General features: G+C 39.0%; 1 protein-coding gene and 1 long non-coding RNA gene across 21 annotated transcripts in view; one reads left to right on the top strand and one right to left on the bottom strand.

Moving 5' to 3' along the window:
• The window catches only part of LPP (LIM domain containing preferred translocation partner in lipoma), a 650,163-nt gene that overhangs the window by 450,417 nt on the left and 171,756 nt on the right, over positions 1–27,990 (top strand). The gene's annotated exons all lie outside the window — the stretch shown is intronic.
• On the bottom strand, positions 16,315–20,162 carry LOC141571001 (uncharacterized). The gene is made up of 3 exons (XR_012495450.1): positions 19,892–20,162; positions 17,353–17,527; positions 16,315–16,529 (listed from the first exon to the last, which is right to left on the bottom strand). It is a non-coding gene; the product is annotated as an uncharacterized LOC141571001 (long non-coding RNA).

Genomic DNA, 27,990 nt, shown 5'->3' on the forward strand with positions numbered 1-27,990 from the left:
ACCCAAAGCTTAATCACCTAAAGAGCTTTTTATTGCCTCTCCCCTGCCCCTTTCCCTCTTCATGCCCCACAATTCAGGCACAAAAATCAAAGCTATTTTGGGATGTGTGAATTAGCATATTGTCTATATCCGATTTATCTTTGCCCAATGCACACATTCCTGAGTTTCTCAAAGGCATGTGATTTCCAAGAATTTTTTTTTAAATATGTAAGTATCATAAAGCTCCTGGACACACTGCCTTATACTATGTGTCTGAGTGATGCAAAGAAAGGCTCAAATTCCCTACTGAATTCGCCATTTCACATGTTACATTAATAAACATCAGTCAGCTTGCAAGAATGGTGTGTTATCTGAATTTAATGAAGTTCTGAACTAAATGGAATGCATCTAAGTGACAAGGTGTCATCAAATGGAACAGAAGACAGTACAAATTCCCTGAAAAACCAAAGGGAAAGGAGAAGCAAGAGGGGAGGAAAAGAAAAGAAAAACACAACACTGTGTGTTTTGGTAGGGGTTTGAAGGGAATGAAAATTGCTAGAAGGCATCTTTATCTGAATATGAAGCTATACAGTAATCTGTATGGGTGTGGATATCCTGCTCTTTTGCCATATACATGCATCTCAGATCTGGATCATTAAAGGGTCCTGGTGTATCTGGCTGATCAGCATATATTTCCTTTAAATGCAATGTACAAACTCAAAAAGGCATGTGGGAGCCTCATAGAAAAGATAGTCATCAGTAAAGATTTCAAGTTGTTAGGTAAATGAAATGTTACAAGTTGTTAGGTAAATGAAATGTTTCTAAGGGAAACTATATATGTATATTTTTTTATTTGACTTCTAAAATTCTTTGCACCTGATAAATTAAACACAAACTCTTTCAAACCAGTTTTTGCTATTCTCTTGTCCACCCTATTTTGCCATGTTAAGTATCAAGCATATTGCTGCTTAAAACTGCAGCAAGTAGGGTGCTGTGATAGGTGGTATGTGTCCACATGATAAATAGTACACATATATTTAGAACACAATACCATGTTAGTGTTTTACTGATGCAATAAGAAATGCTATTGTAAGTGGGGAGAAGCAAAGTACTGTCATTTGTGTCTTCACACATTTTTTTGCAGTCTGCAATTGGTGCAAATGGTTTTTCATAGAGTATTGTAATGAATTGGCTGTAGAATTTTTACCATTAAATATTACCGGGTATGCACACTAAATCCATTGTCAGCCACTTATTACCATGTACCATACTCAGACAGAGTGGTAGGGAGGGTAGAGCAGGAACATTTTGTTTTTAGGTGGCGTCTTGCCTGTGAGCCTTTTCAGATCCCTGTGCTAAAAGGGCATGCCCTATGTGAATTCCCATTGCCCTACCGTTCACCTTTAATGGAAGTTTTAATCCTCTGCTTCATATTAAAGTTACATGTTTGCTGTCTTAGCACCCTTCTTAGATGTAAAGCTCTATGAAAATGAAATGGGTTTTTGTTTGTTTGTTTATTTGTTTATCGACTCATTGGGGTATGCTGCTAACGGCCTAAAACCTATGTGTCTTATAACCTTCTTTAGATGAATGAACAAACACAATCACACCAAGTGTTTCAAGTTAACCTATTTCTTTGAGTATCAAAAGACTTCTGCTTTTATTAAAGCAACTGTAAACTTCAAGTCCTGTGTATTCTAACACTTTCATATAGTCAGTACCCTGATGAAAACAATTCTTAAAATTTTGCTTACCCTTACCATTAGAGAGAGAGAGAGAGAGAGAGAGAGAGAGAGAGAGAGAGAGAGAGAGAATTTGTGCATCTTTGAGGGAGATCTATTGGTCCACAGGCTCAGCCCTTTAGTGATATGAAACAATAAAAGTAATTAAATAATTTTGAGACTGTCAGTATCTTCTGTTTTGTGTTCTGTGTTAGTGATCTTTTTGATGAAAGATTGTGTTTTCGTGTGAAAGGTGTATTAGTCCTGACTAATTTTTCCAGAGAAACAGAACCAATTAGGTAGATGATAGATACTGACAGATAGATAGATAGATAGATAGATAGATAGATAGATAGATAGATAGATAGATAGATAGATAGATAGATAGATAGATAGATGTATTATAAGAATTATCTCAAGAAATTGTGGAGACTGAACAATTGTGAGAACTCCTACAATCTGCTGTCTGCAAGCTGGAGAACCAGCTGGTAGTGTAATTCAGTCAGAGTCGGAAGGCCTGAGAATCAGAAGCACTAATGCCAGAGGGCAGGAGAAGATGGATGTCTCAGCCCAAGTTGAGAGCTTATTCACCCTTCCTCAGCATTTTTGTCCTGTCCAGGTCCTCAGAGGATTGGATGATGCCCACCCACATTGGTGAGGGCTCATGTTCTTTACTTAGTCTATTGATGGACTCAAATTCTAATCTGTTCCAGAGACACCTTCACAGAAATAATGTTTTACCAGCGATCTGGGCATCCTTTAGTCCAGTCAAATTGACACATACAATTAACTACTACAATAGCTGTACAAATATTACCAGGGATCAAAATTATGGAAAACTGGGGAGTAAATTGAGGCATACCTTAGTGTTTTTCAACTGGTGCTCTTCACAGTTAAGCAAGAGAGTTCCTCAGTTTTTTTACAATGTGCAGTGGATGGCAGGACGTTAGCATCCCTGGTCTCTACCCACTAAATGCCAGTGTCACCTTGCTACACACACACCCACTGTGACAACCCAAACACCTGCAGTGCATGAAGCTCTCTGGAGGACTATCCTCTCACTATAGCATCTTTTGAGAGATAGTGTTTAGATCGTGGTGCACTGAGACTGATGGTGATTCAGGCTTCCCTGAGGATCGTGTGTTGTTTTTATCTTTCCCCTCACCCCTCTCAAATTCAGATTTTGCTGCTATGTGACCTGTCTAATCATAACTTAGATGGAATTGAATGTGTTGAATATTGTTGTAAATAGTACCTGCCCCTTCTCTGTGCTGAATATTGTTAATTTCTAGAAAATATAAAATTTCCAGATAATCTAAAGGGTAAGATTTTTAGGACAAAGGAAAGAAGGGTTCTGGTAAATCACTTTATTTCATCATAGTTTCTCCAATTCACATTTGAATAGTTACGGTTCTATTAGAAAATTGTAATTTCCTCATTACGCAGCTAACATTTTATTTTGTGCCTAAACGCAATTTTAAAAATACATTTCTTGAGGACAACATGTCTTTTCCTTGTATCATGGATCCGTTTTGTTAAAAAAGTAAATGGGGAACTATGAATTTTGTACTTAATGCATAATTTTATCTTAATCTCTGCCTCATTTGGTAGGATCTGACCCATCCTATAATTCTACAATTAATGTTTTATCAGAAATGCAGTCATTTACATTTATGCCTCCAAGATTCAATCCTTCTATTCAATATCCAGTCATTCAGTTTTAGAATGCCAACTTTGCCAGACACTATTTATCAAGTGCTGGTCGATTCATTCATAAGTAAGTGAATAAATGCCCTGACTCAAGAAGCTCATAAACTAAGAATCATAATGTCAGTAACTATTACTATTTCTGTAGTGTTTTAAAACTTACAAAGCAAAATTGCATATTCCTATTTGTACCCCAGAGACTAGAGAACGCATGTTTATTTCCCCACTCACTTATGACTTCATCTTTTTCGATCCAGTGACTCTCTGAAGTATTACATTATCAATCCATCCTTACAGGTGTGGAACTTGAAAAGTCAGAAGCATTCACAGTCTTGTTCATGGTCAAAGGAGTTGATTCATGCCTTTCAACTTCTAAGGTTCATCAAGGCCGTATGGCTTACTAGAAAGAATAGAGAGCTGTAAGCTGGGGTGGCTTCCTGCTTCAGGCCGTCTCTGGATGTGCAAACTTAGTTAGGTAAGATGCTTCATTCTGAACACAGTGTTTTTTTTCTTTTGGTTAGGGAGAGGCAGGCTGAGGGTGGAGAGTGTGATCTCTTTAGAACAATGGTTTTTTTTCAGCAGGGAAGAGGGAAAGGGATATGCTTGAATGGGCCTGTCACTTATTCAATAATTATTCAGTAAATATTATTAGTGCCTACCATGTACCAGTCACTTTTCTCTGCACTGGGGTACAGTATTGAAAACAATAATCAAAAATACCTCTCCTGGGTGCTTACATTCTGACTGTATTGGGGGACCCAACCCAGCTTTTCAAAGGTACCTAATACCTTACTAAAATCCTAACACCTCCATTCTGCTACTCTTGTCCAATGCATCTGCCCCCATTTGAGAAGTCTTGCTTTAAAGAAAGCCACTGTTTCTAGTGGTTGCATATTATATGCCTCAAGCATTCCTGCACAGAAAAAGAAAATACTGATAAAAGTTTTCATCTCAGGGCATTCTGAAGATTTTCTTAAGATTGATGTACATTATTGTTAATGAACAATATGGAAATTTTGTTCTGGTTACATGGAATTGTTTTAAAAGCCATAGAATCTTTTGAAATTAAAATTGAAGGTTAGCAAATCTGTTCTCTCCATTTTATCATAAAAAGAACTAGGCTCAGGCCCAAGACTGGAAGGGCGTGAACTTTGAAAGTCTTGGTAGCTGCTTTATTTGCTTTTGACACCTCCCACCCCAGCAACACTGTATAGTCGTTACTGGCAAGCACATCTTCCAGGGATGGAAACAGAGACTTAGAGATGCAATGGAACCAATTAATGGGGGAGCTGGAAATTAAAACTTAGGGCTCCCAACCACCATCCGGTGCTTTTTGTTTTTGTTTTTTTCTTCTCCTGGGACATGTTATATGTGACCTATTGACAGAAACTGAGTTAGTCCACTTTGTTAACTAGAGAAATTTTGATAGCTGTTTTCTTCCCATGGTTTTACAATTTAAAACATGTAGAAACATCTGAAGAGTTTCTGAGAAATTTGTGCAGCTCTTATTTCAAAGAAAAGATAGACTTCTCTCGATGAAGCCTTGACGGTAGCAAATTTAGACAAGAACTGAAAGCAAAACAGCCTACACAAGGTTAGACAGTGACTCGAGTCATTCCGTGCACTTAAACAATATTTAGGATGACCCTATGTAAACTCACATTATCACTTAAAAGGCAGTATAAAAATACTACCCATCTGCTGCGCTAGTCCTGCTGCCACTTGCCACATTTCTCTGACAAGCTGTTGCCTCGGTATATAGAGCGAGTATACATTTTGGAATCTGGAGTTTGAGTTTGGGGGGGAAAAAAATGGTATCTGGTACATATGGACTAGATTCTGTTCTTCCAAATGTAGATTTGTAACCTCGTTTATTCTTAAATATGATGTGTTAAATTCATGTTTTTTTTTCTTATTTCCCCTTTTTTTGACGCCGAAGATGGAAACTCTCATGATTTTATGCCAGCGACATGAACAATGTACAATGGGAAGTCATTTAGTTTGCACCTACCACGTGATACGCAGAGTGGGTGTTGGGAGGTGTTTGTCGCAAACACGGTGACCGAGTCCTATGCTGCCCTCAGCCATATGGTTTCTCTGTGAACTATGTAACATTTTAGGTATTAAAATTTGTTAGATGACTTAGAAAGTGCAGTGTATGTAATCACGCCCAAACAAGTGTTTTTCAGTACTGAACGATTCTTTAATTCCAGAATTAGCAGTGGTACTGAAACAGCGAAGATGCAATCGGCCTCCTTCCTAGGTATTTGAGGATAAGAGGCGAGAGTGGAAGTTAGATCCTCAGAGCTCACACTTGTCTCTCTGATGCATGAATCTGTGGATCAAGCCTTTAGCCGGGAATCTCAGTCTGGCACTTAGACGTGCAGTATTGTTAAGCGATTTGCTGTTTTTCCATGAGAAAATTACTTCCTCTTTTTGTGCCAATTTCCTAAGAGATCTCCAAAAGTAAAAAATAATAGGAGCAGCAATGTGTGATCTTCCTTGATATTTATTGTTAATACTTCCACTAAGCTTTCTTCTGGAAGTTCTTTTGGATGACTATATCCTGTTATATTACCCAAAAACTCTGACATTACGTTTGTTCTTTCTCTCCACAAATATGTATTGAATGGTAATTATTTGTAAGACCCTGCACTAGGAGCTGTATCAAATACAAACGTGAGTCCCGCAGAATGCTAAATTGGAATATAGACGAGTAGAGAAGGTGTACATGAAGGTGTAGTTTTAGGAAAACTGAGAAGGGAAGAAAGCCTGTTGACACTGGGCAGCAAAAATGGGATCATGATACAGAAAAGGCCATTTCAAATTCCCTGTCTACCCTGACGTGGTGGTAAATCTCACCTACTCAGAGCATGCAGCATGTGCAGTCAGATTATTGAAGTTGAAAGACACGCGCTAAATCTTCTAGTCAAAGCTGTTTGTTTACAGATGAGAAAAGCAAGAGTCTCGGTGAGGAAGGGATTTGCCAGCAGTCACATAGGTGTTTAATATTCTTTAATAAAAAACCCAGGATGAGATCCCCGGTTTCTTGTCATTCAAACCAATCGTCTCTCCACTTTTAGGTTTGGAGTCATGTCCACTGTTTCCCAAGGGTACTTCAGGCCAGGCAGTGGGGTTTGAACCACTTCCAGATGAGGGCATTTTCGAGACAGGGATCTCCTGTTGAACTAAACTCACCTCCATGTGGGCACACACATTACTTCCTCTCCCCCTTTATAATTTTGGTATTGGATTTAACACATGTGGTTGGTGCTAAAGCTTTGACCACAACCTTATTTGAAGATTTATAGTTATTTTTGGATGCAGCCTCCTTTGCCTCTAAACTGTATAGTTAGAAGGGGTAAGGGTGGAGAGACAAAGTGAAGACAAGGGATTCTGAACTGTCCCATCTCATGGCTAGAGCCTTTTTATTTCAGCCAGATCTGTGATTAATGCTGTCCCCACCAACATCCTAAGGCTTCTATAATTGTCTTTTGATGCCATTTTGGCCTTGGCTCCCATTGTTACTTCTTAGCATTTACATGTTTCTAACTTAATGGACCAATTTCAGTTCCCCCCACATAAGTTGTCTTTTTCCTACATATTTGTTCATTCAGTTTAGCTCTTCCTGGATGGTTCTCTCTACCTTTCAAAATCCTTCCAATGTTTGAGTCTCAGATCATGTATCATCCAGCCTAAAATCACTTTACGTCTTTTATGGCATTGATTAAAGTCTACTTTGGATTATAGTTATCATTCTGACACTAGATATCGAAAGCTTGAAAAGAGACATAGTTTGTATTAATAATCACTATCCGCTTAGGACCTAGCACTGCCTATTTCACTTAATAAGTATATAAGGAATACATTTTTTTGCCATAATATCCCTTATCCCTAAAAATTCTGCATGACTCCCTTTGCAGTCAAGTTAAAAACTATAAAAGTTGATATCTATATGTGTTGGCAAAGCTGTCAGCATTTCCTTCAGTTTATCATAGTTCAGTATTTACTTTATTGAAGTTTTTAAAAATCAGCCATTTTCTCTACAAAAAAAACACAATTCCCCTCCCCTTTGCCCTTATAGCAATACAAAGAATTACACCTTGAGATGACAATGGAGACATTTTTTTGTTAATAGTTTGTCCCATTGCCCCTTTCACCTGAGTGACATTGGGGTGAAATGGGCCATGGTAGCTCTGATCCAGTGTTAAATCTCTCAGCTTTTCCATTAGAATTGCCTGATTAAACAGTGGAAATAAAGTGATGTGTTCTGAAAATATGCCTTATATGTTACCAGAATTGAAGATTGGTCAAAAGGGTTATTGAAGCTACATACAGCTCTGGCATCATAAGGTGATAGAATATTTAGGTTATCAGATTTATGTCATTGTTAATTAATAAATCAAGGGCTGTTAGCCTTCTCCTTTTATGTGATAACTGACATCATAGACCTTAGTGGTAAATTAGATTCCAACTTTCTTGAGAGGTGTCTTAACATCTCCCAGCCTCTTGGAGTTTACGTAATTATTGATCTACTCAAAGGCAAACTTATTTCCCATATTTTGCATAGAGCACCACAATGCCTCACACAAAGTTGACATTCGGTGTACAGTTTGAATGAATGAAGGGCCTCAGACGGCTGGAACTTGATTTATGTTTACTGTTTGAATGACTTTGATGCTGCTTCCATCTGCACCTTACATTCTAGATCCATCCATCTTTTAACGACCTACTCCAGAACATTTGGAGCTCCTGCCATGAGGAAGACATCATCCTGGGTGCTGAGGTTTTTCATCACAACAGTGAACAAAAATAAAGTCCCCATGTTCATGGAACTTAAATTCTGGAGGGTGGAGAAGGACAATAAAATTTTAAAAGTAATGGCACACACACTAGGTTCAACGATTATAAATGCTAAAATGGAAAATAAAGAGTAAGAAGATGGAGTAGGAATGTAGTGAGTTAGTTTATGGAAGGGCCACTTTCGATTAGGTGCCTTTTGTATTAAGACTTGAATGAAGTATAAGATGTAAAGGAATCTGGGGAAAGCCATGCCATATAGAAGGAACACAAATGCAAGGTTCTGAGATACAAGCATGTTTGAAATACGCAGGCACAAGAAAGGCCAGGTGCCTAGAGTGCGGTGATAGGGAAGAGTGGCAGGTGATGAGGTCAGAGAGGCCGCCAAGACCAGACGCTGGAGGTTCTTAGAAGCCATGATGAGGTCTTGGACTTGATGCTGAATGAGTTGGGAAGGCATAGGAAGCTTCTGAGCTAAGGCATGACATGAGCTGAACAACTGTTTTGTTTTGTTTTTAACAGCAAAGTTGACTGTATTTTCTTATTTTTTTTGTACTTACTAGATAATATTATATTAGCTGCAGGTATACAATGTAGTGACTCGACATTTATATACCTTACGATGTGATCATCTCACTAAATCTAGTAATCATCTGTGATGCAAAATTTTAAAATATTGTTTTCACTTTTCAGTTACAATTGACATAAGTATTATCTTAGTTTCAGGTGTATGCCATCGTGACAAGACATTTATAAAACTTAAGAAGTGCTCATCCAGATAAATCTAGTCCCCATCTGACACCATGCATAGTTATTACAATATTATTGACTATATTCCTTATGCTATACCCGACATCCCCATAACTACTAATTTGTACTTGTTAATCCCTTCACTCCAATCCACCTCCCATCTGGCAACCTTCTGTGTCTATGAGTTTGTTTCTGTTTGTTTTGTTCGTTTACCTTTTAGAGTCTACATATAAGTGAAATCATATGGTATTTGTCTCTCTGTCAGACTTATTTCACTTAGCATAATACGCTCTAGGTCCATACATGTTGTTGCAAATGGCAAGATTTTCTTCTATATTTGTGTGTGTGTGTGTGTGTGTGTGTGTGTGTGTGTGTGTGTTTGTGTGTGTGTATGTATGTGTATCACATCTTTTTTATCCGTTCATCTATTGATGGACACTTAGGGTCCTTCCAACTTGGCTATTGTAAATAATGCTGCAATGAACATAGAGGTACATATATTGAAAAGATATATATATCTTTTCAAATTAGTGTTAAAGGGGTGACTGTGGCTGCCCTGTGGAGACTAGACTGTAGAGGTACAAGCCAGAAGTAGGGGGCCAGTTCCGGGGCTATTACAATCAACTGGGCAAGAGCTGGTGGTGTCTGCGACTAAGGTGGTAACAGCTGAGGTGCTTAGATAGTGGATGTATTTCAGAGGTAGAGCTGACAGGATTTGCTAGTGGATGGGTATACAGTGGGAGAGGCAGAAAAGAATGAAATATGTGACCATTTTCTGAGTGTAACTGGCACAGTGCCATCTTCTTCTGAGCTTCTGTAGTATTTTCATAGATGTTTAAGATCACTCACCATTTTACGTCTAGTATTACCAGTAGTAGTTTTGATTTGGGAAAAACCCAGGGCCTAAAAGATAGCTAAAGCACACAGATGCCCTGTGTTAAAGCGTGTGTACTGTGTTGTCCCTGCACTGTGTCACTTCTTTCTTTTGATTCCACACACAGTACGGCACAGTGTCATTCCCATGTACAGCTGCAAATTTCATGAATGAGTGAAGTAATTTCAATATCTATATATCACCTTTTTTTTCAAAAGCGTTGCTTGATGATCTGCCCCATACCAAACATGATTTTCCATCTGAAGTGAAGATAACCAAACTGATACTTTTATTTAATGTGTGCATGTGCATGTGTGTACATATGTCTGTGTGTGGGAGGGGGTTGAATAAAAGATGTGACTGATTGAAACGTAATCAAGAGGCAGTTGCATATGTTATTTTGTGGGGGGAAATACCAACTTCTTAATTCTTTCTGTTCCTTATTTTCACTTTTAAATGTAACTAGTGTAGAAGGGTTGACCTATACTCACCTGAACACAAGGAGCTTGTTTGAAACAAAGCACTGTGATGGGCCCCCACATATGATGGAAGTAGAGAGCCCTTCCTGTCCAGAGTGGCTGTAGTCTGGAGGTAGCAACAAATGCAGTATTGATTAATTATTTAATCATAAATGACAGCTCTGAGCATTATGCTTTTTTGCATCATTTACTGTATTTGTTGGAAAAGAATAGTATTCTTCAGTGGTCTCCAGCAGCATTGCCTTAGAAGAGCAAGAATATATTCTGTGCAAAACAATTTAAACAGAAGTGCTTAAAAATCTTCCATTAATCTTCGTTTTTGCATTTTGAATGCTGTCCGGCTCGCACTTTAAAGATCAAAGGACTGAAGGAGTCTGAATTGACTATAGAAGCATCTAGGTAAAAACTGGGAGTAGAAATGAGGCAGAAACCAGGTTTATTATAATCTTTCAAGGTACTAATAAAAGTCCGTTTTCCACATGCTGTTTATAGTGAGCTTTTTTCTTTAATTTTTAAATTGTTATGAAATTTTGTTGTTGTTTTCTTGTTGTTTTCTTTTAAATAACCACCCAATGCAAAAGTAAATGAAGAAAACAATGGAACCACGCCAATATCCCCCTTCACTCCCCAGGGCTCACTCTGTTGAGTTTGGTGCTTTGTAGTCTAGGCTCTTGTTTTGTTTTGTTTTAATATATGTAACTCTTCTGATTAGCTGTGTTGGTGTTGTTGTTATTGTATGGAGATAGGAAATGTTAAAAGTAAAAATGGTATTTGTCCTTGCCACTTCCTCGCATTTAGCCTGTGTTCCTGTGTGGGGTGAAGAGAGAGTACTTTTTCAGGCACCATTTTGTCTCTATTTGGTGCAGCGAACTTGCTGCCTAACTCTGGGAGCTACCGTGCACGCTGCCTGTGCCTTCCCGTCTACCCCATGCCTTTGAAGGTTTGCACCTTGCCTACTCTTGAATCACATATTCTTTCCACAAAGGAAGTCTGTTCACTTCTCTTTACTTTTACTGCGTTGACAACACTTTTTAGGGTGGCTTCCAGAGCTGCTGATAAACAAATAGCACAGTTTCTCTTCTAAATGTCTGGACCTTGGAAGAAGAGCAACTGGAGGAATTGAGTTGATATAGTATAGGAATCGCTGTGTAGTACATTACATAGAATTTAACTTTTAAGTTCTATATCCAAGGATGAAATTATTTTTCTTTTAACTGTTATTGTTATTTTGTTTTGTTTCGCTTCTGTTTGACACTCATTCACCAAGAATCCCAAGCTATCATCAGTCCCATTTGGGACACTAATATGGATACAACGTGGTCTATCTGTTCAAGTAGAGGAAATAAAATAACATATAAATAATGTTTTTACAAGTGATAAGTACCTATAGGGAGTTACAAATAAAAACCTGTGGAGGTTCAAATGAGACAAAGCTTATTTCTACCAGAAGAAGTTCAATTTGAGTTGGGCAAATTCATGATAAAGAACGCTCCCTTTTGTTACTTTTACTCTAAGAGCCCCTGTTGAGTTTGGTCAGTTTACATCATCTCTTGAATGACTGAGAGCCCTACATCTGAAAAAAAAAAAAAAGAAAGAAAACAAAAAACAACTGTAGAATAGTGTCAAAGAAAGAAGAAGGTGTGTTCGCCCACATCAACGTTAATATAAATTATTAAATATGTAAAAATGGTTTGACAATATATGTCCTCTATAATTAATGGACATAGCACTTTCTTTATGATACATCCCCATTTTAAATTTGTATCAACAATATCAATGATAATTAGACTCAGGCTTTCTGTTTCCCTGAGTCTTTTGAAACATCATGGGTGAGGCCATTTGGCAGAATTAATTTAACCAGCTGATCTTGACTGCTCTTTTTTTCATGGAAGCTACAGTTCTGGATTCTGTGTACCCTCCTGACCCCCTGACATAGAGGGAAAGGACCAAGTTGCTCCTTCTCCATATTGAGGACAGGAAGTGAAAACTTAGCATGCCATGCTGAAAATTTTTCTTTCTTTTTCTTTTCTTGTCTTGTCTTTCTCTCTCTCTCTCTCTCTCTCTCTCTTTCTTTCTTTTTTTCCCCATTGTTTGCATAACTGGAATATGGCCAGGACCAATACAATTTCGTAAAGAAAATTGGAGCCTTATTTTTTTTTTAAGTAATTATTGTTTTCTTTGTCTCGCCTTCAAAGAAGATTGAGTAAGATTCATTCTCTCCGGGAGATGACTGGTGAAATATACCTCCTGGGCCATTTGCATCTCATTTCTGTGTAGTATAAGGAAGAACATCCCCAACCCATTGTAGCATGAGCAAGTCATAACAAACACAACAGCTTTCTAGAATATATTGACGCTTAGTTGACTGAATTCACCTAAAAGCCATCCTACTTCTTGAATTGCCCCATTCTGAACCAGTTATATTTGTTTAAGTGTTCACATAGTATATTCTGGGGCACTAGGTATACAACCGTTTTATAAAAATTTAGTTGGAAACATTTTAACTCAATTTTGGCGCAAAGGAGTTCCCAAATTTGAAATTCCTAATAATCTTTCCTCCTAGTACTCCTGGTCTCCTTGTTTCCCAATGTCTTTTCTGTGAACACTTGAACACTTAGGGTACATTTTCACTATTTTATGCTCAATTTTCTTTTCTTCTCTCTCCCCACTTTTTATTCATAACAGAAATGGTTTGTCTTTCCTCCCACTTCTCCATCCCACCTTGGGTATACAGTAATGCATTTTAATTTTTTAGCATGCTACAATATAATTTAGATTAGGAAATTTTTCATTTGTACACCTCATTGGTTTTTGTTGACACTAAGGTATTCAAGCTGAGTTAAATTAGTCCCATGCTATTAGTGAAGGTAAGGAAGGACAACTAATACCCAGTGAGTACCTAATTTGCAACAGACTTGGGCTAAGCTTCTCCTTATGTAATTTCTCACTTAATGTTCACGATAACTCTGCTAGTATGCATTACCATTCCACTTTGCAATGTGGGATCTGAAGCTCAGAGATACTACCTTGCCTGAGGATAGGTGACAAAGACGCCTTAGCAATTAGAGGGGTATGAATGAAATATTAGAACTGTGTATTGTAAATCATTGGCAAAATTACCTTTTAGTTCCATTTTGATCCTGGCTATTTATAATAATTATGATTAGGAGGCCATAGGAGTAATTCAGAAATAGTTTTAAGCAATTTCTACATACCTAGCATTAAGCTGAGTTATTTTCATAACATGAAAGAAGAGGATTTTCATACCAGATGGTAGATAAAAAGATGGAAGAATTGAAACAAATCACTTAAGTGTTCAAACTTATGGCATTGATTAGATTTATTAGTAGAGATGAGGCACTGTGTCAAGTCAGTGTTGATTGAGATATACTGAGAAGACCTCCCAGAGGCAGTGGAATGGTTTTAAGGAGTCCTGAGGAGTGATAAGGTAGCCTGAATTACCATATTCATTAATTTACTTCCTTACCTGTTCAAAAACTAGACCTCAAAGCACAGGAAGGAAGGGGGAGAGGGCAGGAAATAGGAGTGGGAAAGAGATTGCTCAAACAATTTGGAGAAATAGCTTCAACTCTGTATTTCCCGGATCATGTATGTATGTTTATGTGTGAAGGACAACACATCAAGAAGTGGTGGTGGTAAAATATGCTTAGTTTAGCAGCCCACGTACCATAATTCTAGTTCCAGTTCCACCATTGAGTTATTGTCTAGCCTTAGGCAAGTCATATAATTTCTCAAGCCCCCGGTGTTCTGGAATTGTAGAGATTGGGCTGAATGAGCATAATATTCTATTTCAATTCTAGCATTTTGTGATTTTAAAGTTCTTAGTGTGCTCTAATTGCCTGCTGCTTTACATGAGCACGTACTAACTACCTTAATATGCATCAAGAGAGGTGTGCTGTTTCTCCTCAAATGCTGAAGGCCGACCTTGTTATAGAAAACACTCTGGAATCATGTATTCAGAATTCTTAATTTGCAGTTTTTCTTCTTCTTGTGTTTGAATGTCTTTACTTCAGTGTTCCTCCCTCTTACATTGGAAGCCAGTTGTAAGTTTTTATAGTGGAAACCCCCTTTTTTTATTAAAGAGAAAGAGTACTAGGAGCAAAAGATTCCTCATATCTAATATTTATTTTAAGATAGACTAGATAAAAATACAATGTTTTTAAGAGGAAAGCATTAGAAAAGGGAACATGTTGGGGAGAAAATAGATAGCAGCCACTATCATATTCTGGTGCAATCCAATCCTTGTATATTTATTAATTTTTTCACATGTATATCCATAGCATTCATCACTGTCTTGATATTACGTGCATGGGTGTATAGTATATATATGCAAATGCATCTTTTTAATGAATTATGTATTGCTTTCTTTCTCTCTCTCTCTCTCTCTCTCACACACACACACACACACATGCACACAAATTGCACGCACACAAATGTAAGCTCTGTGTGGCAGGGACAGTGCCTGACAAAAAGGGAAAGCTCAAAGATAGTTGTTAGATGAATGAATGAAGATGTTACCTCCTTTATCTTCATCATAACCTTGTGAAGCAAATGCAGTATTTGTACTATATCCTCCTTTTGGGCAATTAGCAAAACTGAGGCCTTGAAACCTGCTCAAGGTTGCATAGTGAGTTATTGGCCAAAGCAAAACTTGAATTCAGATTTTCTATTTTCAGATCCTTTTCTTTCTGTCTTCTGGGAATTTGCTGTATTAATAGCAAAGCAAGAAATGTCACACCAGGAAAATTTGTTTCCAAATTTAAATTTGTGATGCATACACAAGAAAGTGACTTTTCAATCCAATGGTAACACAGATTGTGTGATTTTTAGGAGGAAAAGCCTTTCTTTGACATCCTCTTGCCTTTTATTAGCATGTGTATCCATACAGGCGCACACACACACTGCGTAGCTCTCAGCTTGTACTTTTCCAGTCTCTTGTTAATTCCTCCTGTAGGCTCTCCCTGCCCTCGCCATCCCCAGTGCCTGTCAAGGCTGTTGCTTGGTCAGGCTAAGACCAAGCAACATGCAGCAAGGTTTGTTATAGTTACTTTGGCAAGGGCAAAGGGCTTGAGGGAAGTGAAACAGTAGGCATTTCAGGAGTAGGACTAGGTTGGATTGTTGTTGCAAAAAGTTTATATTCACCCTAATTGTAGTTCACGTTGGCAAGCAGAGTAAACACCCATGTAAATTACTGAGTTGTACTGAATATCCAAGGATGCCAATAATGACCTTGCAATTCAAATGAAGTATCATTTTTGTTTGTTTGTTTTACTGAAACAGAAGCCAGGCACCACATGCAGTCTCTCCCTGTCATTGCAGACAGATTTGGTCCATACACATCAGTCAGGAAAGGGGCACCCCAATACATGGTAGGCTCCAATGCATGGTAGGAACTGGAGACATGATAGGTCATACTTGGTACCAAAATTGAGGTGTAGCAACAATCGCTTTCTATGCTCAGGTCTCTCTCTGTTTTCTTTTATCTTAAAACAGGATGACTATGAATGGGAATAAGGTGCCCGTTGGTATAGGATCCTACATTAAAGTGCAAGAGAAAACAAACGTTCATTTTTATATACAGCCCATGTGGGTAGAGATGAGTCAGTGAAAAACTGCACAAAGGAGATCTTAAGTCACATGTTGTCACAGACACTGTGGCAATGGCAGCAAGTAGTCCAGGAACTCTGTAAGGCCTCTTTTCATATTCCCTCAGACAAGTCATAATGAGGTGAAAGGGACATCTATCCAAACTCACAAATCTGATTCTGCATTTGACCATGAGTCAGGCGGCCGTCCATGGAATCAGGCTTCTCAGTGGTAGCAGAACTCATTTCTTTCCCTTTTCCTTTCTTATCGATGACTCAGGAGACTCAGGAACAGAACCGCGTGTGCTTCTGTTCCCAGAATTATCACTGTAGAAGTCCACGTCCTGTAAGCTTACTGGATTCGCCCGGTGAAACATGCCTCTACTTTGATTCCACCGCCTGTATGTGGTTTGCAGAGATGGGGTGTTGGGGTTTCCCACCAGTCCATGACTTGAAGTTTCTATTTCCACATTTTGACTGCCAGTTCTATATTTGGTCCAACTCCTGCTTTTTGCCTGGTTTCCTAGGGAAACAGTTTGTCAAAACTGCTGCTTTGTGTCCATCTGCCTCACCCGTCTGGGTTTTCGATTGTACACCCTGATTATTTCCTAATCTGACAGAAAGGCAAAAAGCCCAAAATTAGGGAAAGCCCCTTGAAATTTGTTGAAAATAAGTTTATGAAAATGAATGGTCAGCTAGAAAATTATAGTTGTGTATGGGTTGTGTTTTTATGTTTCCAGTCGTCTATATGTTTCGCCTATTCTAATCAGAAAGGCAGTGTGCATGAACAGTGGGAAGGCCAAGAAATCGTATCATGTAGATGCAAAGACATTAGACATAAAATTTAAAGGTAGACACAAGGACGCAACAACATCCCTGCAGAGACATTCTAGAGAGAAGTATCAGCTATGACGTAGTTAATGAAATACTAGACTTGAAGTCAGGAAATCTGAGTTGTTGTGTCAGTTTAATCTCAGTCTGGATCTTCTCATCAACAAGAGGGCCTCATTTTATTATTGTAATTTGGACTCCTTGTACTGAAGATTTTGCACAGCTAACTGCATTTATTAATTAAATATGCGTTATGTCCATTTTCTGTACTCCAAGGCACATACACACTGACAAATTTGAACTGTGAAGAGTGACATAACCAACGTCACTGCACTGAATTGATAATCTAGCAATAAACAGTCTTATTCCAGATAAATGCTTGTATATTTTTAGGCTTAAATAAAATTTGAAATCAACCCCTGACCCTCTTTTATACAGATATTATGGACACTGTAGGCTCCAGTGGCAACCATATTTAGAAGCATTAACCTAGACAATTTATAAAATCTTCTCCAAGTTCTTAGTTGAGCTTCTTTTCAAGAGAGCAACTGGCAGAGAGGAGGAATGAAGTATGCTTTCTTACATTATGAAATACCTGTATTTACCTTGCCCATGGAGTTATGTCAATGAACGTAATGTCTGCTAGGTTTTTGCATATTCTTAAGATCTCTCTGTATTCCGGAAGTCATAGGTGAGCCAGCTCTTTCTCTGTGGCTCATGGATAAAGGCTTTTGGGGGGCAGCAGCTGTCCAGGTCTCACTTCAGGGCATCGTCACACACCTAGTTTTGGAAACAGAGCCCTCAGCAGATCGAATCTGTTGTTTCATTCAATTACTTTTCAAGATTCCATTACCAGAAATTTTTATGTAAAGACATATTTTATTCCCTGAGGCATGTTGATATGAGACCAAAATTATACAACACTGCAAGGAAAACACAATTTCCTTTGGACTAGTTGTCTCTGCATTACTGAGAACATGCTATAGGATAAGGAAGGTGCTCAAACTTAGCCAAAGCCTCTTTTTTTGGTATTCAGTTTGCAGAATCATAGGACTATAGTCTAACTACTCAGTAATTCAGCACAATTCAATTCAATGAACATTTACTGTTTGCCTTCTGTGCGTCAGGTGCTGGGCTCACACTATGGAAAGTACAGACACCATTAACGAAGCAAACACTTAAGAGTCCCCATAATGTGCTAAAAGCATATAACTAACCTACTGGCTAGACAGTAATTGGTGCCTCAGAAGAGGCACTTATTTATTTTTCAAGTACTTGTATTGCACTTATTATGTGTCAAGCACTGTTCCATGCACTTTATTAACCCATGTCATCTTCAAAAGAGCCCTTGGAAATGTGGGCACTATGATTATCTCCATTTTTCACTGAGGAAGCTGAGGCACAGAGAGGGTAAGAAATCTGCACAAGGTCAACTGGTCAATAGCAGTGGGTCCAGGCAGGGCACTCGTACCCACTGTGCTGTGCTCCAGGGGCAAGAGGAGGAGGAAGTTCCTGTGGGGTCCGTGGATCAAGGAACGAGGCATCTGAACTAGAATTTGCACTGAGCCTCCAGAGGATGGTCAGGAACGTCTGGTTCTTGGCGTTCATAGCAGTGGACATCATAGAAGCAGTGACCTTGAAGTGCAAAAGGGCTCTGTGGTTATGTTGAGAGTATAGTAGGGGGACTGGCCTGGAATAGGAAGTATAGTTCAGTGGAAGAAAGATTGACAACAAAGCTCAGTGCCAGAATATGAGGCGCTTTGAACGTCAAACAAAGAGCCCTTCTACTCCATCTAATTGTCTGAGTGGTGTCACTAGGCAGTGAGATGTGAGGCCAGCATGGCAAGAAGAGCATGCCTTGTGTTCACAGCAACACTCCACTTCAAGTCAAGAAGTTGAAATGTGCTGTCCTGACAGAGAACAACCTCAGATGCATACACCCAATTCAGCAAGCTGGATCATGTCCCTAAGAAGTATTCACCTCTCTCTTGCTGGAGGAAGCTCCCCAAATTCAACCTGTTTGCTTTAGTACAGCTCTGCATTCCATTGGAACCAAGGAATTCTGAAGTGTGTGCCTATTCCTTGATCCCTTGGTGAACCTTCTCTACTCTTCTTAAAGAAAATGATTTCTGGCTTACCCCTTCCTACTACAGGGCTCCTTCGCCACGGAGAAGAGATAGCCAGGAATAAAAGGCCCCCTGAAGGGCGTAGGTCTAAGGGAAGCATCTTGGCACTCCTTGGCATTAGTTCCAGTCACTTACACACAACTATAGCTCTTCCTCCCTTCTCCATGGAGCTTGTTTGGTCAGCTAGCAAAACAGGCCCACTGCCTGGGAGCTGCACAGCCCACTTTTTCAGATGCCACTTGAATCTTTGGGGAAAACATGTGATATCACTGCCTGGGTTGAGTTTAGCTGCCAGCCTTGCCACCTAGGCTTAAAACATTTCTTAAGTTACCAACTGATTTTCCTCTAAAGGTTTTTAAATGCCCTCGCCTTCCCCAACCACCACACCCCTTTTCTCCACACAGTTTGGCTTTTATTTAGGCCAATGTCAAGGGTATTATCAGGTACATAAAGAGATCCAAAGGATGACATCTTACTTGTGGAGTCAATTGTTCACATATGGAGAGCTTTATTCTTCCTTTATCTCTGTGGTGATAGCGATTAAGTCGGGGTATCACCATGTATACCCTTACTGGCTTTGGAGTCAGGCAGCCCTGGCCAGCATGTATCATGCCGTCTTCTCACTGAGCCTCAGTTTCCTCATCTGTATAATGAGCATATTAACTATACCTGTTCACAGCATGTTTGTCTCCTCGTTCCTTGATCCACTGAGCCCATAACATTTTCTTCCTCCTCTTGCCCCAAAATGCAATAAAATAAAACACTTAGCACAGTGCCCTGCATATAATAAGTATCTAATAAATGTATCCATTGTTATTATTGAGAACAACATGAAGCTTTCGGGATGGTTCATGCAGTCAAAGTACATGACTTTTCCTCTGAAGGATCTTATTTGAAGTAGCCATAGGCCTATACCAGAGGCAGTGATGATAAATGGAAGATAAACAAAGTTCTAGGCTTCTATAAACCTAGGCGAGTGGCTCGCACTTGTCCCCACAGCCTCTCTTGCAACTCTTACCTTGATAGATGTCTCTTGGGAGAAATCTAATGGGTGTCACGGATGCCGGGTGGATGGATGTTACCTCAGAGAAATGCCAGAGAGTGAAAATACAGAGAAGTTAACATGGTGTGTCATTTCCACTGTTTAAACTGGCACTTGTTGTTGTCCCCTTTTGCTCATCAGAATTACGTAGGAGCCTTTTAACCGCACCAATTTCTGAGCAGCAGCCTCAGAGATACTAACTTATTTGTTCTTGGGTGGGGATGTGGGAGGGTGGACATTATTATTTCTTGAGTTATGTTTAGTTTTTCTGTGGATCAGAAGCTTGCTAGGTTGCCTCTCGTAAGTGAAACAACATGATCCTTAATGTTTTCTGTGTACTTTAACATCTAGTTACTTGTTCTTCTCCAAAACACTCTCTTTATATTCAAGAAATGTTGGAGGCTAAGTCTATAACATTGAGCATTGTCAAGGAGGTGAGGCATTGCTGAATGACCTGAGTCAGTCACTGTATTATATTTCTTGATTAGAAAAATAATAAAGCCAGTAATAACTTGCTTCCTACCTATTACCCAGGATAGTCAGAATGATAGAGATGGTGAAGCATATAGCTTTTTTGATGATACTCATGGAAGTGTTATAATAATAGCCCTCTGTATGTCCATGACAATTATATCAAATCATTCTGATTAGAGTGACACTCTGGATTTCATCCTTCAGGTCGTAATCTCTAGATACTAAAACTTGGGTGGCAGTTTCTAGCATCACTGTAGTTAGCAACAAATCCTAGCTCATACCAGCTCTGTGATTTCTGAGGCAATTACTTAGCTTCTGTGTGTCTGTTTCCTCATCTGTAAAGAGAGGGAGCAGAAGTACTTATGTCATTGGAGTATTTCAAAGGTCAAAGGAGATAATACATGAACAGAGTACTGAATTCATGAATGTTATTATTTCAATCCCCAGATGTTTCATAAGGCCCTGGATCAAGAAAATTGTCACCATGTTCCAGAAGTATTTCTCTCTGAAAGGCATGTCCCTAGGAAATAGTGGTTAAAATGAAAGGAGAGAGGTGAGATTGAGGCCAGTTTGATTAGGGCTCTGGACTCACCTGGGACAAGAAGCGCCTGGGGTCTGCAGAAACTGAGGAGAAGCAGTCTTTGTTAGTCGAGGCAAAGGAAACTTGCACAGGGATGGCGCCAGCACAGCCTGACAGAATCCTTTGTGGACCACATCTGCTTGTGCCAGCTGTTGTCAGTCTGTGTAGGCTTGCCAAGAATAACAGCAATGATTTTCACTTTATAGCAACTCCCACCTCAGGATCTCAGAATGCTGCATAAATGTAGATTAGGGCTCCCAAAATGTGTTGCCAAGAATGGGCATACTTTATAGGGCATCAAGCATGCATCACTGTTTTGAGAGGATCTTTCATGGTGGAAAGAGGACTAAACTAATACCAAATTAGACCTGCTTTCCTGAGTTGGGCGTTCTTCTTGATTCTATACTCATTTTCTAGATGACTTTGGGCCACTCAGTCAGGTCCCCTCCTTGACTCTGTTATTTTTCATTTAATGCGGGGATTTACCTACCACTAAATGATCTCCAGTGTGTCTTCTGTTTCAGAAATTGTCAGAGTGCACAGCACATCTAAAGTTCCCTCTCCCAATAGACTATGCTTAGCACATTTTGGAGAGGCCTAAGTTCTTATAGAATAGAATATTTCTGTAGTATTTTATTCATAGTCAGGCCCTAATCCAGTAAGAAAAAATAAAAATGAAAAAGCATTACTTTGCTGACTGGGAAATGGCATTGTTTTTTAGCTTTTACTGTTTTAAGATATAGCATTAACCCTCCAGCTTGTATCAGAAATTGATAAAGGGACTAGTCTTTTGAACAACAATTCTACCCCTCTTGCTGAATCTCTAGTGAAGATGTTGAAAACAACCATGTCTCTCAAACTCTTGTACTCAGTCCATCTCCATCAGAATTACCCAGAAAGCTGGTTGTGTGTTTTTAGTTGCCACTTTTTACACAGAGGAAATATTATATCATAAAAAGTAGTACTTGGCCCTAAGGAAGGTTCCTTTATAATATATGATTAAATTCTTGTAAATTGTGTGACCTATATAAGTAGATAGGTCATACAAGCCCTCTGAAAGAACGCAGATGGATTAAGAGGCTGAGGCATTGGTGTGATGGTTAAACATGCACTTTCTCGAGTTAGCAACTAGATTCAACTCCCAGGTTTCTGATAACTGTCAAAGTGTTCTCTGTGCCTCAGTTGTCTCTTTTTTTAAAATCAGAATAGTAAATGCCTGATGGGGTTGCTGTGGTGATTAAATGGCTTAAATGATTAAATGTAAACGATTTCGAACATTGTCTGACCCCTGCTAAACACGAAGTATACCTTAATTCATTTCAGTCTCATAAATTATAAATCAATAAATATACCTTTTAGCACTTATATATTTCTACCTTTCAGAGTTTACGGAAAGGGATAGTTCTTCAACAGATTTACTATTATTTGAACTATGGCTGATGGTCAGTAAGAAATAGTAAATGATGTCGGTCTTTAAATTAGGCATCAGAGCACAATCTTTTCACCTCTGTGTTGTAGCGCTAATGAATGACACCGAGTCGCTCATGTTCCCTTATCCACCTTCCTGCCACATTTGAAAGACGCTGAGAGCTCGGATTTGGCAGACTGTGAACATTTGACACAAGTCATGAGCCATTATTAAACATTAGCACATCCCATGTATCGTTCTCGGTATTACTCACAATGGCCCTGAAATGGAGACATTCCCACCCCCACCCCACCCCCCCTACCCTCCCCATCCCCGTTTACAGATGAAGAAGCTATTGCGAAGACAAATTTTTAAAAACTTTGTGAAATGTTAAACAAAATAAGTAGCGTAGCTTGGTATTTGAACCAGCTTTTTCTGCTTCTGAAGCCCACACTTTCTCCGTTACACCACAATCAATGTTTCTGAAAGTAATAGGGGCCACATTGGTCTCCAGCCTCTGGTATAATTAGCATCATGCTTTAATCAGTGAGGTTGACTGCCTTGATTAACCTTTATGATAGATCATGTAAGTTTCATATTTCTAAATGAGTATATAGAGGCAGCTGTAAATTAGTGGAAAAACACTACGCTTGGATCAGAAGACTCATGTTTAACTCCTGGCTCTGCCACTCACAATGGGTGTGATTTTGGCTAAGTCACTTAACATCATCACTTATCAAAACCACTAAGTTGGTTTGTTTCTCTATACTGAAAAAAAGGAAAAAAGAAAAGAACAAAAAAAAAGAAAACCACACTCTCATGCTGTGGAAAGTATTAAATTAAAGCTACTAGTGCTTGCGAGTGTCGCACCAGAGTTCCTTGTTACCTGTAAGAGAGAATAGAAATGTGAAAGGTTTTCTCTTTCCCTCAAATTCTAATTCAGGCCCCTTATCCTCTCAACATGTTTTGGTAAGCTTCAGTCCATTGTAACTTCTCTTTCTTCTGTATCCATATCATCTGTTGATATGTTCACATGAGATTTATACAGCACAGCATATCTTCAAGCATATCTTTAAAGATAAGAGTAATTTCTTGATCAGTGCAGGCAGTAAATGTTACTTTAATGGTTCCTTGCTCTTGTGTTGTCACACTGCTATAATTTGCTTCATTACCTTGTTATTCGATACATAGTGTGCATTTTCTCTGTCACTGTAATGAATTGTAATGACAAATTTTCATCTTACTGCACAATCAAAATGGCTTTGATAGGATTGAACTCCAAAGGCAAGGGGGTCACTCAGGCATGGTGCTCAGTCATAGGACCTGTACCTCTCAACTTTTGCCCTATCTGTTAAATATATGCTATGTCATTAAATGCATTCAATGACCATTGCATTGAACACATGAAATAAATCCTGTTGATGCCATTGTATAGTTTAAGCAACTATTATTCAGTGAAATGAAGCATATTGCCCAGGGTTGCATAATTGGTAAGTAGTGGATTGGGATTCAGACCCAAAAGCAGATAGCCTTTAGAGCCTGTACGTTAAAGTGTCTACAAGGTTGGACAATTAAGTTCGCAAACTTGTTGCAGTGATTTTCGTAATCTTTTTTGATAACAGAGAGGTTATTCATTATGACTTTGTAGCAACTGGACAAATAGTTAGTCAAGTTTACTATTTGGAAGTGCTGAAAAGGCTGCATGAAAAAGTTAGACGACCTGAACTTTTTGCCAACAATTCATGGCTCTTGCATCACAACAACGTACCAGCTTACACGGCACTGTCTGTGAGGGAGTTTTTAGCCAGTAAACAAATCACTGTATTGGAACACTCTCCCTACTCACCTGATCTGGCCCCCAGTGACTTCTTTCTTTATGCGAAGATAAAGAAATATTGAAAGGAAGACATTTTTATGACATTCAGGATAATACAACAACAGCTCTGATGGCCATTCCAGAAAAAGAGTTCCAAAATTGCTTTGAAGGGTGGACTAGATGCGGCATCAGTGCATAGCTTCCCAAGGGGAGTACTTCGAAGGTGACCGTAGTGATATTCAGCAATGAGGTATTGGCACTTTTTCTAGGATGAGTTCATGAACTTAATTGTCTGACCTCAAAGTAAGCCACACTAATTACTGTCAACAGTCAATATTTTGCTTCACTCTTCTATTTCTCCCTCATGTGCCTTGATTTCCGGACTGTTTTATATATTCCTTGAACTGGGTTTATCTCACTTATCTTGATGACTGCCTTAATGCCTAACTACTAGTATTGGTAGGTAATTGAATGTAGCATTCACCAGAGGATATAGTTTTCCACACTCCTGTAATACCCTGGAAGTGAGGACTTTTAACTACTTCCTCTTTGTTTTGGGCCAGAAGCAAATCTTCCCACCATGTTGTTACTTTGATTTTCACAGGTCCAGCAAAAACCCTTTTCTCTTTATTCTCACTGAGAAAATTTGCCTACTTCCCCCGCCCCCCCCAGGCCAGAAATCCAGTGTGAGCAGTGCTCCTGTCAGAGGATAGACTTGTTTGCTGCAGGTGGCATTGTTATTGAAAAAAACCGCATGCCCTTTCTTTGCATCCAAAGTGCCTTGGATCTCTGAGCAAGAACCTTTCTGACTCAAATAAAAACCACCTTATGTCAGGTGAAATAGGGGGAGTTAACCATTTGTTTGCTGGTATGCATTTCCCACGAAAAACTCAAAAACAGAAATTTACCTCAGGAATGGAAAGTGATGTGCCAAGTGTCATATTTGCATATTAAAACCGAAAACTGATTTGCATGTTATTTCAGTGTCTGGTGTCACGTTCAGGCATCTGTCAAGGCCATTAGATAGAAATAGCTTGTATAGTAGGAAAGTGTTTCTGTGCATATCAGACTGAAAATCTAGGTGCCTTTTATATTTTCAACAAATTGTCTTCACTTCAGGTTCTCCATTCTCTCCTGGCTTCATACCGTAAAATACAAAAGAAATGACTAAAATCCTATGTTTTGTAACGGATATTTATTGTTCTCTAAGGGTCATCCATTTTTCACTATATTTTATTTAGATAATTTTAAAATTGTACAAGAAATAGTTTAAATCACTCATCATCCCACTATTCTACATGAACTGTTAATAGTTTGGTATATTTCCTTCTAGTATCTGTTTTTTTTAATATCTGCATAGACACACACACTGGCACTCCTGCCCATATATTTTTATTTATTTGTAATATCAGATGTACTATTTGAATACCCTTTTTTAAACATGATAATAGCGAGGACTGGACACAAGTAAATATTTAGCAATAGGAATTGATTAAACCTCATTTTGAACACAATGAATTAGAACCACAGTTAGGGCCAGAGCCCTGGTAAGAGAAACACTATGTGTCTGCTTGATACAGCTTCATTAAAAGTGTAGTTTCTGGTTAAGTATAGCTTTTCTGTGGGTCAGTGCATAGAAAGCAGAGTCTTGTGGTAAAACCTTTCTTTCCAATGTTGGAGCAACTAGCCCTTTCCATTGTTCCAGGCAACCAGATAAAGATGAAATGTCTTCTCAGAGAAAGTCACTGCCAGACACTAGTGAGGCACAGCAAAGACCACGACCTGGTTTAGTTTGAAAACACAGCCCTGAACAACAGTTTGTTCCATTTATTAAACTTTTCATATCTTGAGTCTTGTTGAGGTGAAACCTACCAATGGAAATAATGTCGTATAATTATCTTGCCTTGATTATTTCAAATCACTTACACATAACATGCATAAAGCCCAATTAACGGGGGAAACATACATGCAGTTTTTAATAGCTATCGTATTGTGGAAATAGCTTTTAGTCCCGTGCAGGAATAACATAAGGTGTATAAAAAAAAGGGAACAAATTGAGAGAAATGCTATTGCCCTGCATAGGCAACTTGCTTTCTCCTTTAAAGAGGACCAGCCTAGCAGTAAAGAGGAAGGAGCAGTGAAATGAGTACTTTGAACTAGGTTGGCAAGAGAGCTTTGACCTAGCTTCTCCCTGACCCTGAGATTCTGAGGTTCCTTCTACTTGCCTTTCTTAGTTCTTGCCTACCAGGTGAGAGAGCATCTGTGGTTGTGCCTTTTCTGCCTAGAGCTCATCTCAGCGGGAAAGCGCAAGGGAGGCTGCTTTGCTCTGAATAGCCAAACACAAGCCCTGTTTTACTATTTATCTTTGGGTGCCAAAGGCGAGGATGTAGAAAAGTTGACAATCTGGAGAGGCAGCAAAGCATATGGTCACCAAATGTCATGTATTCCAAGGCTTATAGTGAAAAGAACGCAGAGTAATTACACCTCTTGCTAAAACAATTAATGTGAACTTCAGATATACTACACTGCAGTACTTCATCAGCAAATAGGAAAATGGAGAGTTACGGAAGAGATGTTATAACTCTGCAAACATTCCACTACCAAGAAGAAAATCATTTTTGTTAGTGGTCAGTAAGCTGTCCTTTTAGATCATTATAACTGCCATGCATTTGATGTTTACTATTTTATAAAACTTCTTCATATGAAGTAGACGTTATCCTCCAGTTTATAGGTGAGAAAAATCAATAACGGAGAGTCAAACCCTGGGGGACCTGAAATGGTGCCCTAGACACGAGGCCTAGGAATGAGCATGCTCTATCGCTAACACTGTTGAGTCTGCCTTGACACATGGAAACTGAGAGCGGTGGGCGTGGAGAGAGGCCACTTTCTCTCGGCTCAGTCTACTTCATCAGGATGCCCTAGTGTGCAAACACCACAGACCTACTAATGGACATCCAGCACTTTCCATTGGTTGCACTCACGTCCAGCCCCCTTACTATGCTGTAAGTTAGAATCATCACTTTTGGCTGTGATTCCAAATTTGGCTTAGGGAAGGAGATTTAGAGGCCTTAATGCATGGCATGAGAAAGGGAATATGAACGATTGTAAGAAAATCAAGCTTTTGAAAGTTGACTAACTGGAATGGGTTTCTAATTATTAATAGGCAGTGTCTTCTTATGGTTTCTCATTATTAATAGGTGCCTCTTCTTTCTCTGGGGCCCACTGCTGTCCACCTGAAGTAGAGAGGATATCCAGTAAATATCTGTCCTTGGTCTGAAGAGGTTCTCCTTGCATCAGACAGTGAGACATTAAGAGTAGAATAGAGTTAATTCAGTGAGAGTCAGAAAAGTAGAAGCAGCCTCAGGAAATTGCAAACTGCAAACTTGACACAGTTAAATAGAAGGGGGAAAGGAATGAAAATATCAGATATATTTTTTTTTTTTTTTCTGGCAGTCTTTCAGCTCCAAAATGGGGCTAATTCTACCGTTTGAAAGGAGATAATTTCCATGTTTCTTTTTTCAAAAACACATCATTTAAGTTATTTTCCCTTTGAGAGAAGGCACCTCTTTCTTGTACATCATTACAAATGGACAAGAAAAACGAGCAGCTCTGGTACCCAGAGTGATAGCGTATGCATTATCATGTAATGTCTCTGAATATTTTGGCTGCCTTTTCCCCGTATTTTATCTGCTTGTGCGGTACTTTCCTGGTGAGGTTCAGATTTGCAGTAAGTTCAAGTATTCTAGTGCTATAAAACTAGGAGATCAACAGTAGGTTGGAACTCACGGGAAAAAAAT

Source organism: Rhinolophus sinicus, linkage group LG01, assembly GCF_036562045.2.
Source record: "Rhinolophus sinicus isolate RSC01 linkage group LG01, ASM3656204v1, whole genome shotgun sequence".
Lineage (NCBI taxonomy): Eukaryota > Metazoa > Chordata > Mammalia > Chiroptera > Rhinolophidae > Rhinolophus > Rhinolophus sinicus.